Here is a 12,821-nt window from a genome sequence, read left to right on the forward strand (position 1 = left end):
ATAAACAAATCAAGAATAAAGAAAATCAATCAATCAGTTTTAAATAAATAAATATAATAATAATAATAAAACTGCAAATAATAAAAACTTAAGAAACCACATATAGTTGGTGGGTAGACAAATGATTTTTTTCAGATTAAAATGAACAAAGCATTATTAGAGCCCTGTAGACATGACAAAACACGACTATAGTCACATTTATACTCTTTTTATTTACAACATATTGCGCAACTGCAGGGTCTTGAGACACATGCTAACTCGCAAACTAGAGAGCTAGCGACCTAAACGGTAGCCTTCAAGTTATTTCCTTTAAACTTAAATAGCCAAAAACTTACCACTTCCACACGGATAGGGAGGATAACTATTAACAGTTATTTAACCTTTAACATGAACATGAATCAAACGTAATAATTTTTTCTGGGTACATGATACCATACAGCATCCATATCAAACTTGCGCGGGGTGCACTAACATTAAACTTTCATATCAATGCGAGGGCCTCAAACTAATGTCCTGCGGGCCACATTTGGCCCGCGGGCCGCGTGTTTGAGACCCTTGGTTTACACACTTGGCATGCAATTTGTGACCGATAATTGTGTGCATTTGATGACAAATTACGTGCATTGTCACCACTACTTCCTTCAATTGTGAAGCAATGGCAGCAGTATTGAGTCCTACTTTGCAACAGGCATCACCTTTGCTTCATTCATTCATTTATTTGCAATGGTTGGATTCCAAAGAAGAAGCTCTAATTGCAGAAAAGTAACGTTTGTCTATTGGAGCTGCGGAAAGGGAATGTAGAATGCACAAAGAAAAAAGAAGGTAAAATACGTGCAAGTTTAAACTGGACTCAAGTTTGCAGTTCCAATGTGCTGACATGCTACCCTCGACACGGGGGTGATGGAACAGCATGACAAACAGTAGGCTAGCCTGCTGCACTATAGTCTAGTACTGTACATCTGAGAGATTAACCAGGCATTCAGATGTATTAGAAACTATTTGAAAGGATTAAAATGTTTCAGTCTTTTACCCAAAAGTGCGGCATCAAATCAAGGTTCTTCACTTACGGGAGCTAAGCGGATTTTAGGCTCCCTCCCGTTCATTATGTCTCCAATGTTGTTGAAATGGCCTAGGACGGAGCGGCATGGAGACGTGGGGAAAGGATCGATTCCTCTTTGATGCCGCCCAACCATCCACTTCTGCGCCCTATCATCGATGCATTAGAAGATTAAATGAACGTCTGGATGTGGCCGTTCCTTCCTAATTGATCCTAAGCTACCTCCCGTCCCTGCAGCACTCCATCTCTCCTCACCCGCTTCGCGCTACGATGAGGTGCTGCCGTGTATTGATCCCGATGTCAATTTCTTCATTGCAGATTGGGATGTGAAGATTCGGGCCCGATGCCATTATCACACACTTGTCATTCAAACATGAGGTGGCAGAATCTGAGGGAAGGCTTCCATGGAGGAGTTTGTCTTTCTCACAGTTCTTTGCTAAAAGTGCAGGCGTGATCTTCACCTCCATGGATGGAAAGCAATATAACTGGAATGTCAGTTGAAGCCATTCTTCAGTAATTGCTGTTTTCATGTCAAATTATTGTACCTGTCAGTGGGAAGCTGAGGTCTCAATTGTTTCCTCGAAGAAGTCTGCAAATAGAAAATGAATGCAAATAGATTGGAGCCACTAAAGGTGAATGTCCTGAAGGATGTACAATTCATAGAAATATGTTTCTGATATAATTCAACATGCCAGTGCATCTCATTAGAGCTGAGATCAGTGAACATCAAGACATTAATGCTGCAACACTTATTTGAAAAGTACCGACTACCAATAGCTGACATTTTTCCTGAATGCTTTTCCACGTGTTCGCTGTATGAAAGGCACTATCACAGACAACCCGGCATTTTTGTCGTGGTGAGTTACTGATTGGGGTTGGATTGATTATTCATTCATTCATTTTCTACCGCTTTTTCCTCACGAGGGTCGCGGGGGTGCTGGAGCCTATCCCAGCTGTCTTTGGGCGAGAGGCTGGGTGCACCCTGAAGTGGCGACTCCAGGGTTAATTAACCTATTAACCCTTATTAAGGTTATTAATTAACCTAGTATGTTTTTGAAATGTGAGAGGAAACCGGAGTCCCCGAAAAAGGGTCACAGGGATGCTGGAGCCTATCACAGCCGTCTTTGGGGGAGAGGCGGGGTACACCCTGGAGTCGCCAATTAACCTAGCATGTTTTTGAAATGTGGGAGGAAATCGGAGTTCCCGAAAAAGGGTCACAGGGATGCTGGAGCCTACCCCAACTGTCTTTGGGCGAGAGGCTGGGTACACCCTGGAGTCGCCAATTAACCTGAAATGTGGGAGGAAACCCGAGTCCCTGAAAAATGGTCACAGGAATGCTGGAGTCTATCCCAGCTGTCTTTGGGCAAGAGGCGGGGTACACCCTGGAGTCGCCAATTAACCTAGCATGTTTTTGAAATGTGGGAGGAAACCGGAGTCCCCGGAGAAGGTTCATAGGTGTGCTGGAGCCTATCCCAGCTGTCTTCGGGCGAGAGGCGGGTTACACCCTGGACTGGTGGCCACCCAATCACAGGGCACATATAGACAAACAACCATTCACACCCACAGACTCTCCACAAATTGATCCAGGGTCAGTGGTAGAAGCTGACAGGGTGAAATATGTTGTTTCCTCTAAATTGACACCAGATACTGGCCCATGGATCTAATTAGCTCAGTAAAATGCGTCAGGAGGTTTTCTTTTAATAAGTTGATTCTTCTTTTTACCAGATCACAGAGATCCCTCCAGCATCTCGCTGACCTTCCATATAACACGTGTAAAACGCCAGTGCAGGCTAGGGAAATGTGTCCCGCTGTGATTTACTGCACACATGCTTGTGTTGCTCCTTCCCTCCCTCCTTCAAAAACAAATTTCCTCGCGCAGTTTGCACCAACCCAGGAAAATCACGACGTTTCACCGCACTGTGGCAGGCAATATATTTCACCTTTTAGATGCAATCTTCAAGTACTTATTGTTTCTCGCCTCGCTCCCCTCTGCGGCATGTTAGCGCGGTAAACAATGCTAATAATTTCAGGATGTTCACCTTGACAGAAAACAGACTGCTTCCCTTTCAAAAGCTCATTCAAAGACTCATGTGGTGCTGGTTTTTTCTCCCCCCCCCCCGGTATGCAGCGATGATGGTTCTTCAGCTGCTATTGTTTAACCTATGGGGAATAGAGTTTTATGAGCCTCCCATCTTCACTGTGACATGCACACGGTATTGATGGGCTCGCATCTTGGTTTGTCAACATTTTTCATCACTTGCTTAGGACCGTTGTGCAGTTTTACAGGAAATAGAACAATTCTGACAGTAGGAGACGTGGAATGTTGAGCAATATCGAGCAATCAGGGTGTCATGATGGCGCCATCATGGCTGGCTATGAATTGTGTTGCTTTACTTGAGTTCATCGTTTTTGCATAATCACAACAGCAGCCTCGACGGCACTTCGGGATTGCTGTCATTATTTTTAAGATTTGCAACATTAGGTTTGAATGATTTATTATGGGCATGTGGGAATGTTGGTACAAGGCATAGAGATTGCTTCACTGCAAAAAATATATTCAAAAACGGCTTGAGGATAATGTTGTTCCAAAATTAGTTTGTATAAAAATAATACGTGGTAAGGTTGCAGTTACTTGCCAATACGATCGAAAAATAGGTCAATTGTGGATGTCTCAATATGTTACACCAGGGCTCACCAACTACTGTGCCATGGCGTGATACTGATCCAAAACACTAAAAATAACTCACCATGGGATCAAACATAAAAAAAAAATAAAAAAAAAATAAAAAAAAAACAAACTGTATTATTGAAAGCAGGAAGTGAACAAATAGTAACAATTGATGCACTCAATTGTAATCTGATGCATGTTCAAATGAAATAAAATCATTACCATTACCATTACCATTACCGTTACCATTACCAAAGATGTCCAGTACTAAAAAGAGCTACTTAAAAATATGTTTTTGTTGTGCCCTCGCATGCTAATGTGCTAAAACCTCCGTGTTTGGTTGACGTTGTTCCGTCATGTTGATTTAAAGTCAAAAGAAACCATCCAGAATTTTCCACGAGTGGGTTTTTGCTTTTGATATTTGGCTTTTCTTTTTCTTACCCATTGATACGTGACAATAGCACGAGGTTGTTATGAGGTCAGAAGCGCCCTGCTCACTCTCCTCAAAGGTTCGATAGGAACAAGGCAGTCTGTGGGCTCCAAAAGGGTTGGAGACTACTTGTTTTATAGTGCTCTATTGTCTTTTTCTAGCCCCCCCCACCACCATCTTTGCTCTTCATGCATCTCGCCTACAGAGGGCAGTCACTGATCACATATCAGCCCGTATTTGACATAATGGCCACACAGGCTCAGTGTACTGTGTACTGTAAATTCACACATGAAGGCAACTTACATAGACTACAATTTAAAACAAAAAAACACGCTTTACATTCTAAACCTAAACCCATGTGAATTTTAGTCGGTGCTATGCTGCGTGTGGCAGGGATGCTGTGATGCGGACAACATTTAGTTGAAATAAAAACAGTTTTCTGTCAACAGCTTGTCAGCAAAGACGCTCACTGATCCCTTTTTTCACACAGCAGGTGGGTTGGATTTAAGTGTTTCTATAGTAGGTATCTCTTCCTTTCCTTTTGATCGCCCAAGGCAGATTCGGGAGGGGTGAGGACGTACATGCATACCTTTGCACAAGTCATATACTCTTGTTATGATGCGCCTGTTTGAATAATAAATGTGAGCAGCAGCTGGAAAGGTGGGGAAGGCATTGATTTATTCCCACAGGTTTCCCGGGATTTTTATTTTTTTATAGGATTGGCTAAATGTCATTACTCTGCAGGTGGTGGAGGTGATGAAGTGTAATAAACTTTCATGTGGATGGGCGTGTGTCGCCTGTCATTGGCTCATAAACTGGAACACTGTGACAAGCCTCCAAAGATCTACTACCGCACCCGACACCACCTGTCATCTTTTTCACCAAAGCAAAAAAAAAAAGAAAGAAATATGCGCAGGTGAAATGGAAGACAAGAGGCTAGCAGACTAAGCTGAAGCTTTTTTTTTTCTCTCCGGGGCGTAGTGCAATAGAAATGTGCGCTTGTACAGTGAAGTGTTGAATAAAAGCCAGCACCCGGAGCCTACAGTGCATCAGGGAGCAGTGCTTTATTTATTTCCCCAGAAATCCTCCACTTGCAGTGTATTGCTGAGCGTGCAATGCAAACATCGAACGTGTCGTAATGCCGGGCAGACTTTTTTTTTTTAACCCTTTGAACTCAATATTGCCATTTAGATCAATAGCTGGCTAAATGACTTTTTCAGATTGTGACAGAGTTCATCAAGATGAATGAAAACATGAATTTAAACAGGCTTCAGCACAGGCAATTGATTTATGATGCTGACTGTAGAATGGATGTCGTTTGAGTCAAATGTTGACGATGGAGCTTTAGTTTTTTTTCATGTATTCTTCTACATGGACAATGTTGACATTCTGCTGGGACAGAGTGGAGCCTCAAAGGTCAAACACAAAATTGTCTTGGATGTAATTTAATATAATAAGCTGAATATCAATATCAATAATTGAAGTCTCTTCCGATGTCACACTGTCACCATCCTAAAAGCTTTATTACCTGTGCAGGTGGTGTTGTAAGTTGCATTTTAGAATTCAGTTCAGGCATTTTATGTATTTGTGTAGCTTCAAATACTGTAATTTCCAGACTATTGAGCACGCTGGAATAAGTGCAATAAGCCCCTTGTGTCCAGGTCGTAACATGTTACACTGAAATATTTATTTTACTAAATAAGCGCCAAACAGCGAGTGTAATATGGCTTGTTAAACAGTAACCTACCAGAAAAGTACCTTGTGTACACCACATACAGTAATTTCATCACACACGTTGTCTGTTTCCCTCTCTTTCATTGTCGATTACAGTGTAATAAGCCCCTTGTGTCCAGGTCGTAACATGGGATAGAAAGATGTTACACAGAAAAACTACGCCAAACAGCAAGTGTAATATGGCTGGTTAAACAGTAGCCTACCAGAAAAGTACCTTGTGTACATCACAGACAGTAATTTCATCACACACGTTGTCTGTTTCTCTCTCTTTCATGGTAATGGTAATGGTTTTATTTAATTTAAACATGCATCAGATTACAACTGAATGCATCACATAATCAGTTCAAAGCTTATTAAATCCTACCCCTCCATCTGGCACTTTTACAATCAGTAACTGTTACATTTGTTCACTTCCTGCTTTCCATAATACAGTTTAGCGTTTTTTTTTGTTTTTTTTTAATAATGCACCTCGTACCGAAGTACAAGGTGATATACTTTGTGATATATCATTGTGACTTACAGTGTCATTTTTGTCTTGAGGTAAATTAGCCCTTCAGCTTTTGCAGCCCTCTTTATCGCGCAGTAGTCCAGCCTGTCGAAACACGTTGGTGAAGTCACGATATCGATTGGCTTTAACTTGAAAGCTGCATCATGTACTGCACGTTTCTCCTGGTGAGGGTGTGTGCATAAAGTGTAAAAAAAAAAGTGCAAAAAGACTACTCGTGCAAAAGATTTTCGGACACAATTCTTGGCCGAATTTTTAATTTTGAGGTTCCACTGTACAAGTAAACAATCCAATATGTCCAATGAATACGGTATGTTTATTTCTTTTTATTGGAGTCATTCAGTCATTTATCCCCCCAATCCAGAATTAGACATCCATTATTTGTGAAATGAATAAATCCCTCAGCTTCTTGTTAACAAACAACTGCAGTGGCTGTGAAGGTCAAGTCCTGTTCTTTTACTAAGTGTGACATTAATATTCATGCACATATTTATTTATCATTGTCATTTCCCCCTTCTCCTTTCAGGTAAAAAAGTAAAACAGACACAGGATTAATGGGGTTGAGAAGTTCAGGTGGATTTTTAGGGTTTCACCAGGGAAAATAGAGTCAAGTTCTACGAAGTAAAAGGTCAGGAGAGGATGACAGGATCCTTGATTTTAATTGGGATGAGCACTCCAGTGGTTTGTAAATCCTCCTGCATGTTCTGTTCTGTGAACGCCCTTCCACTGTTTCACACCTCGGTGCGCGTGTGTGCATTGCATTTGTTGTATTTTACCAAAGAGAGCCAATTGTGTGTGCATTTACAATGCGATAAAGCTCATTATGTTCGCCCAATAACCAGTTGGGCACTATCTGAAATGCTTTATGAGGCTTCTACGGGCCCAATTTACCACAGCACTTGGTTCCATTGTTGGCCCTATGAATGTGATGATTGTCTTAGCTTGGCTGAGCTAATGTTACTTCCTGCTCAGAATGTGGATGCACTTTTTTCGGAGTCTTTTGAGGTGATGATTAAAGCTCACGGATGCCATGTCTACGCCGTTGCTTTACTGCAGTCGCTGGTGCATAGCGGAATGGGATTCAACCTTTTTTTGTATGTTAATCACTAGAAGACCTTCCACTTCGATGGCAATGGTGCCAATTTGAAATCACGATACGTATTAATCTACACAATGTTCTGTCGAATGATTTATGAAATGATAGGAAACATAAAAGAGTAGGGTCTCCATGCTGCTGCTTCCTCCAGCTGCCAAGAGAGCGCCAACATTCAAATGTACGAATAGAGCACTGGCTATGTTCGCACTGCAGTTCAATTTTGGTACACCCTGGACTGGTGGCCAGCCAATCACAGGGCACATATAGACAAACAACCATTCACACTCACAATTTGGAGTGGCCAATTAACCTAGCATGTTTTTGGAATGTGGGAGGAAACCGGAGTACCTGGAGAAAACCCACGCATGCACGGGGAGAACATGCAAACTCCATACAGAGATGGTCGAAGGTGGAATTGAACCCTGGTCTCCTAGCTGTGAGGTCTGCACGCTAACCACTAGACCGCCGTGACGCCCACCAGGCAATATTATAAATATTAATCACACGATGAGGTGCACAGTACTCCGCCAGGAAGGTGCTTGTCGCTGCCGTCCTTCCTTGCCCATCATCAACAATCCTTATGTGAATGAATACATATTTATTTCCTGCTTATGTGAGAAGGAAAACTCTTTTGAAAACTCTGAAGTCAGCCAGTGCTTGGTTTGATTCGACCTGACCTGCAGGTAAAAATTACAGCATTAATGTTTTTTGTAGCTATTGTATTAAAGGGGACTTATTATTAGTTATTAGTTATTACACTTATTAGTTGTGAACTCCTATAGAGCAGCTACACACAATAACCAGCGCAGATCTTCCAGAATCTGCCCCTATTCCAGCTGTATTTTTTTGGATTTCCAAAATGGCCCGCCTCCGGGCACGCCCACTCCATTGCAATTGGTTCTATGCAGTTTGTACATCAGAAGAGCTTGTACAGCTTGTACCCAGGCACGCTCATGTAGAAGTCACCAGCTGGATGGAGTGGTGACTTCTCACAAGGCTCACTGTGAAATCACAGTCAGCCAGTGTTTGAAAAAACTTCGAAGAAACCGAGAGTTCAGAGCCGTCCCAAATGTCTGCAACTTTTTAACACGATAATTCAACATTCGAACAACATTTATGGAAAGTGGAAAAAGCACAACAGGTCCCCTTTAAATTTGATAATCATCCATCCCAGCTCAGCTCATATGTGCTGACAGTTTATCCTCCATTCCTGTTTATCTATCTGCTCTACCACTTCCCCCTCCACCATCACGCCTCCAAAAACAAAAAAATCCATTATTGTGACAACTCTCTGAGGTATTTGCCGAGGCGGCGACGGGCAAGTCATACTCACTCGGCGTATTTGTTTGAAAGCTAATCTCCAGCGCAGCCCGGCTCGCCCGCTGATGGGCAGATAGCGTCGGGAAGGCGGCTGTTGCGCTCGCTGTCACCGGCTCCATTTGGAGCGCGTCTCCTCTCATTAATATTGACTGTGTGCTTGGGTTTGTGTGTAGTGTGTCGCTAGTGACCCGTGGAGGATGAATTCAAAGCAGGGCAGTGGTGCTCAGTAGCCTCTGATTGCATCAAGAACACGTCTGTCATCGCTTCGCCGGCTAAGTGCTATACATATACATGGATGGTCAACTCACGCTTATGGTTATTGATCATAGCCACTGTAATGTGCCCCCCCCCACACCCCTCCTCCTGCCTTACCAAATACAGTAAAGTCTCGTTATATTGATATTCTCGGGAGTCGGAAAAAAATACCGATATAACCGGACTATCCATATATCCGATCCTGCGCCGAACTGCATTAAAAGTGGGCGGATCTTTGATATGGCATGTAATTTTCTCCTTGAGTTCATGGATTGCGTATCTAGCATGCTTTTGTACTACAATACATTTTGTACTACAGTAAATAAAAATAAACTTACGCTGTAGTGATTACCGGTTACCGGACATAATTCACCCCGGAACATAATTCACCCCGGAACTATCGATAGGGAAGGTGTTGCCACCCGGAGGGGTAGGCGCGAGGGACGGGTGTTTTCCGCTGTGTGTGCTGCACTCTGGTGGTGGAAGTGTGAAAAATAAAGTTGACTGGAAGCAGCCGTTCGCCGTGTTCTTTTTTGGTATTGAAATCCTTAAGCAAAGATTGATTTAAGCTGCTTTTGTATCGATATAAGCAGACCAAATTGGCTGGCGGGAGATGAAAAGGGCATCCTAGTAACCAGATTATCATAATAACCGGGTATCGTACTAACAGAGCTAATTATATCATAAAAGACTAGAAATTTGCCGGGAAATGAAAATAGTATCGTAATAAGTAGTAATTCGTTTTAACCGATATCGATATAACGAGACTTTACTGTATTGGAGTTAAAATCAGTGAGTCACCCATCATAAATCCTCTTCCTCGGCGTAGCGCTTTCATCTCCCTCTTTTCCCTGTTTGCCACGAGGCAAGGCCCCGCAGCGGTTAAGTCTTCTGGTTGATGAAATTTTATGGTTGGCGTCTTGGCAGACTCTTTCATTTCGCTCTCATCTTCATCTCCAGGCAGTACAGAGGAGGTGTGGGGGGCGTGGGGCGGAAGTCTCTCCAGGAAAGTCATAAAATTCCATTCCTGTCACCAAGAAAATTTAGATAACTAATTTTCAGATGAAGAGATGAATTTTAGGCCCTTCAAGCTTGCATTTGGAACACATTTCCGAGTTGTACTTTCCTGTTCCTGAGGCATCTAATAAGAGTAGCGACGGACGGGGAGGTTTGACAGTACCTTTAACGCTTTCTGGCTGGTATGGTATGATCACGCTAGTCACATAGATCTGTATTGGTATCCTGGCAACCTGATGACGAGGTCTGACGAACAGGTCTATCAAACCGAACCTCTTTTGGAAAAATCTCTAAATGCCCCAAATGCCCACAAAATTTACAGTTTTGCTAAATTTTGATCATCCTTGCACAATTCGGACATTGTAATCATCCAATGTGATTGCTCTGATGTTACCACTATTATACAGAATAGCGTTCACATTCTGGGATCAGGAGGCTTTGGTGTACTAAGCAATGCCAAAGTCTAACCAGTTAGTCTAAGACAGTGTTTTTCAACCTTTTTTGAGCCACGGCACGTTTTTTTTTACATTGGAAAACATCACTAAGTCTATAGGAGGAACGAGCTAGGTGTTGCCACACGGGCCGATATCACATTGCTCTGCCAGTCTTTACACCACGGACAATCGACAGTAGCCATGTTTGCATGAGGAGTTTTTCTCTTTCTGAATGACTTTTCCGGAAACAATGGTATACATGGGAAGGAATATTCCAATCTCTTGTCTACATGCGCCGATATAATCAACCAGAATAGTTAATGGGGCATGCCCAGTAAAACAAAACACCAACATCATGTGATACCGACTTCTCAGTAGTTTGTCCAGTCTTGAAATTTAGTTTGGATCAAAAACAAACTTTCCGTATCAGTCCAGTGCCGATTGCTGGCCTCCATTTTTAAAACTGAAGAACGTCTGGAGCTTCAAGTTACGTCATATCTGAGCATGCAATATGATAAATTTAACCAGGAAAGGATCAAATTCAATCTCGCTAATATTTTATAATTAAACTCGGTACATGTTTTATATAGATATATATTTTCTTTGTTAATAAAAGTGGACTTGTGAATGGCGTATAGAAGGGTTTAGATTCTGTTCCACAGATGGCGCTAATGCACACCAAAGCTGCTCGCCAACCGCCAATAAACAACAGAAGAAGAAAAACGCACCCTGACAACTTTCCGTTTGAGCGGCTACAAGATACGTCAGTCGGATTGGGGAAAGGAATATTCCACCCCTGTTAATCCGATTATATATTCATTCGGATTGGCACTATTCTTTCGGAATGAGGCGTATACAAAGGTTCAATTCTTTCCGTTTGAGTAAATAAACCAAATGCAATTGGAATATTTGAGTCCACGTATACGTGGATATTGACATAATATTTATGGATAATATATGGATAATTCCTCACGGCACATCTGACAATTTCTCAAGGCACACTAGTGTGCCGCGGCACAGTGGTTGAAAACTGGTCAATAGTAAGCCCCACGTATTTTCTTCTATACCTCGTTTCTTATGCTGTATTATGAGTTGTGTATAATTTATTTGTAGCATAGCACTCTCCATAAACATCATTACATCACACAAACACGGGAGCAGACGGCCTTTTTTTTTTTTTAACCATGTGTCCACTGCTTTGTAGCACCTACGCCAGAGCCGCCTAAATCCCATTCTCAAAGAGCATTTTTGCAATGTGTGCGAGCCCCCTTGGCATAGGCAAGAACACACATGGGCACACACACAAAGGCACAAACACAATCTGCATGCCTGATGCAATGCTCAGTCATTTGAGCAAACAGATGCATTTGGGCACATGAAACAACATTGCAGAGTGTTGGTTCTAATTACTTAAACTCTGCGTTTACACTTCTGTGCTTCCTCGTCGCGGCTTGTTTATGCAGACGAGACGAGAAACTTTTTTCTTTTTTTTTTGCTGCTTTGACAATGTATTGTTAAGATTGTTGCTTCCTTTTTCGTACTTTTTCCTTTTTGTCTTCAAAGAACTTTGTTCGACATCAGGGGCTCTGGCACTTTAAAGCCCATCTAACACCGAGAGAAAGATGAGGATCACACGGGGATATGAGGGAATGCATGTAGGATAAAGGGCAGACAATGTCCTCTAGATCCACCTGAAGACACAGTCTTTCAGAATTAGGCATAATTTGCTACAGATGTTGAAGCTTTACGCTTCCTTTCCATCTCAAAGAATTTGATGTCCTTTGGTACTTGGAGATATTATTTCTTGTATGGTATTATTTCATGGGAGACATTTCTTATTGGTCATGTAGAACGGTTACTGACGCATTTATTCAGTTTAGAAACAACTAACAAACCTTGTTGCTTCAGACACATCTTCAGTCTATGAAAGTTGCATTGTGGAATTCACACACTCGGGGGTCATGGATCCTGATTGAACATAGATTTGAGCTTCTGTCCCAAAAAGGAGTCAGCGAATCAAAGAAAACAAGACTTCTCAGTACATTTATTTTTTCCTACAAAAATTAAGACACTTATCTTAGTTTACCCTGTTGTCGCAGTATCAGAGAGACCTCCAGAAGACATCTCAGATGTCCAACTAGGAACCTTGTAGTGTTCAATTCTTGTGGCCTTGCCTGTCCACGGCGTCAGCTTCTCCCGGTCAACATTCTGGTTCTCCCGGTCATGATAGCCGAAGGTGGGAAGCAAGTACAGCTATCATGCAATCGAAGTGAGTGGGCTGCACGAACCTCATATGGTGTCAACA

General features: G+C 42.2%; 1 protein-coding gene and 1 long non-coding RNA gene across 7 annotated transcripts in view; both read left to right on the forward strand.

The window, feature by feature from the left end:
- diaph2 (diaphanous-related formin 2) overlaps positions 1-12,821 on the forward strand; it is a 388,637-nt gene that overhangs the window by 79,439 nt on the left and 296,377 nt on the right. The window lies entirely within an intron of this gene.
- On the forward strand, positions 2,364-6,049 carry LOC144894894 (uncharacterized). Its single transcript, XR_013625429.1, has 2 exons — positions 2,364-5,816; positions 6,009-6,049. It is a non-coding gene; the product is annotated as an uncharacterized LOC144894894 (long non-coding RNA).

The sequence above is a fragment of the Doryrhamphus excisus genome, linkage group LG23 (assembly GCF_037039965.1).
Source record: "Doryrhamphus excisus strain RoL-2023G ecotype Guam linkage group LG23, RoL_Dexc_Guam_v1.1, whole genome shotgun sequence".
In the NCBI taxonomy this organism is placed as follows: domain Eukaryota; kingdom Metazoa; phylum Chordata; class Actinopteri; order Syngnathiformes; family Syngnathidae; genus Doryrhamphus; species Doryrhamphus excisus.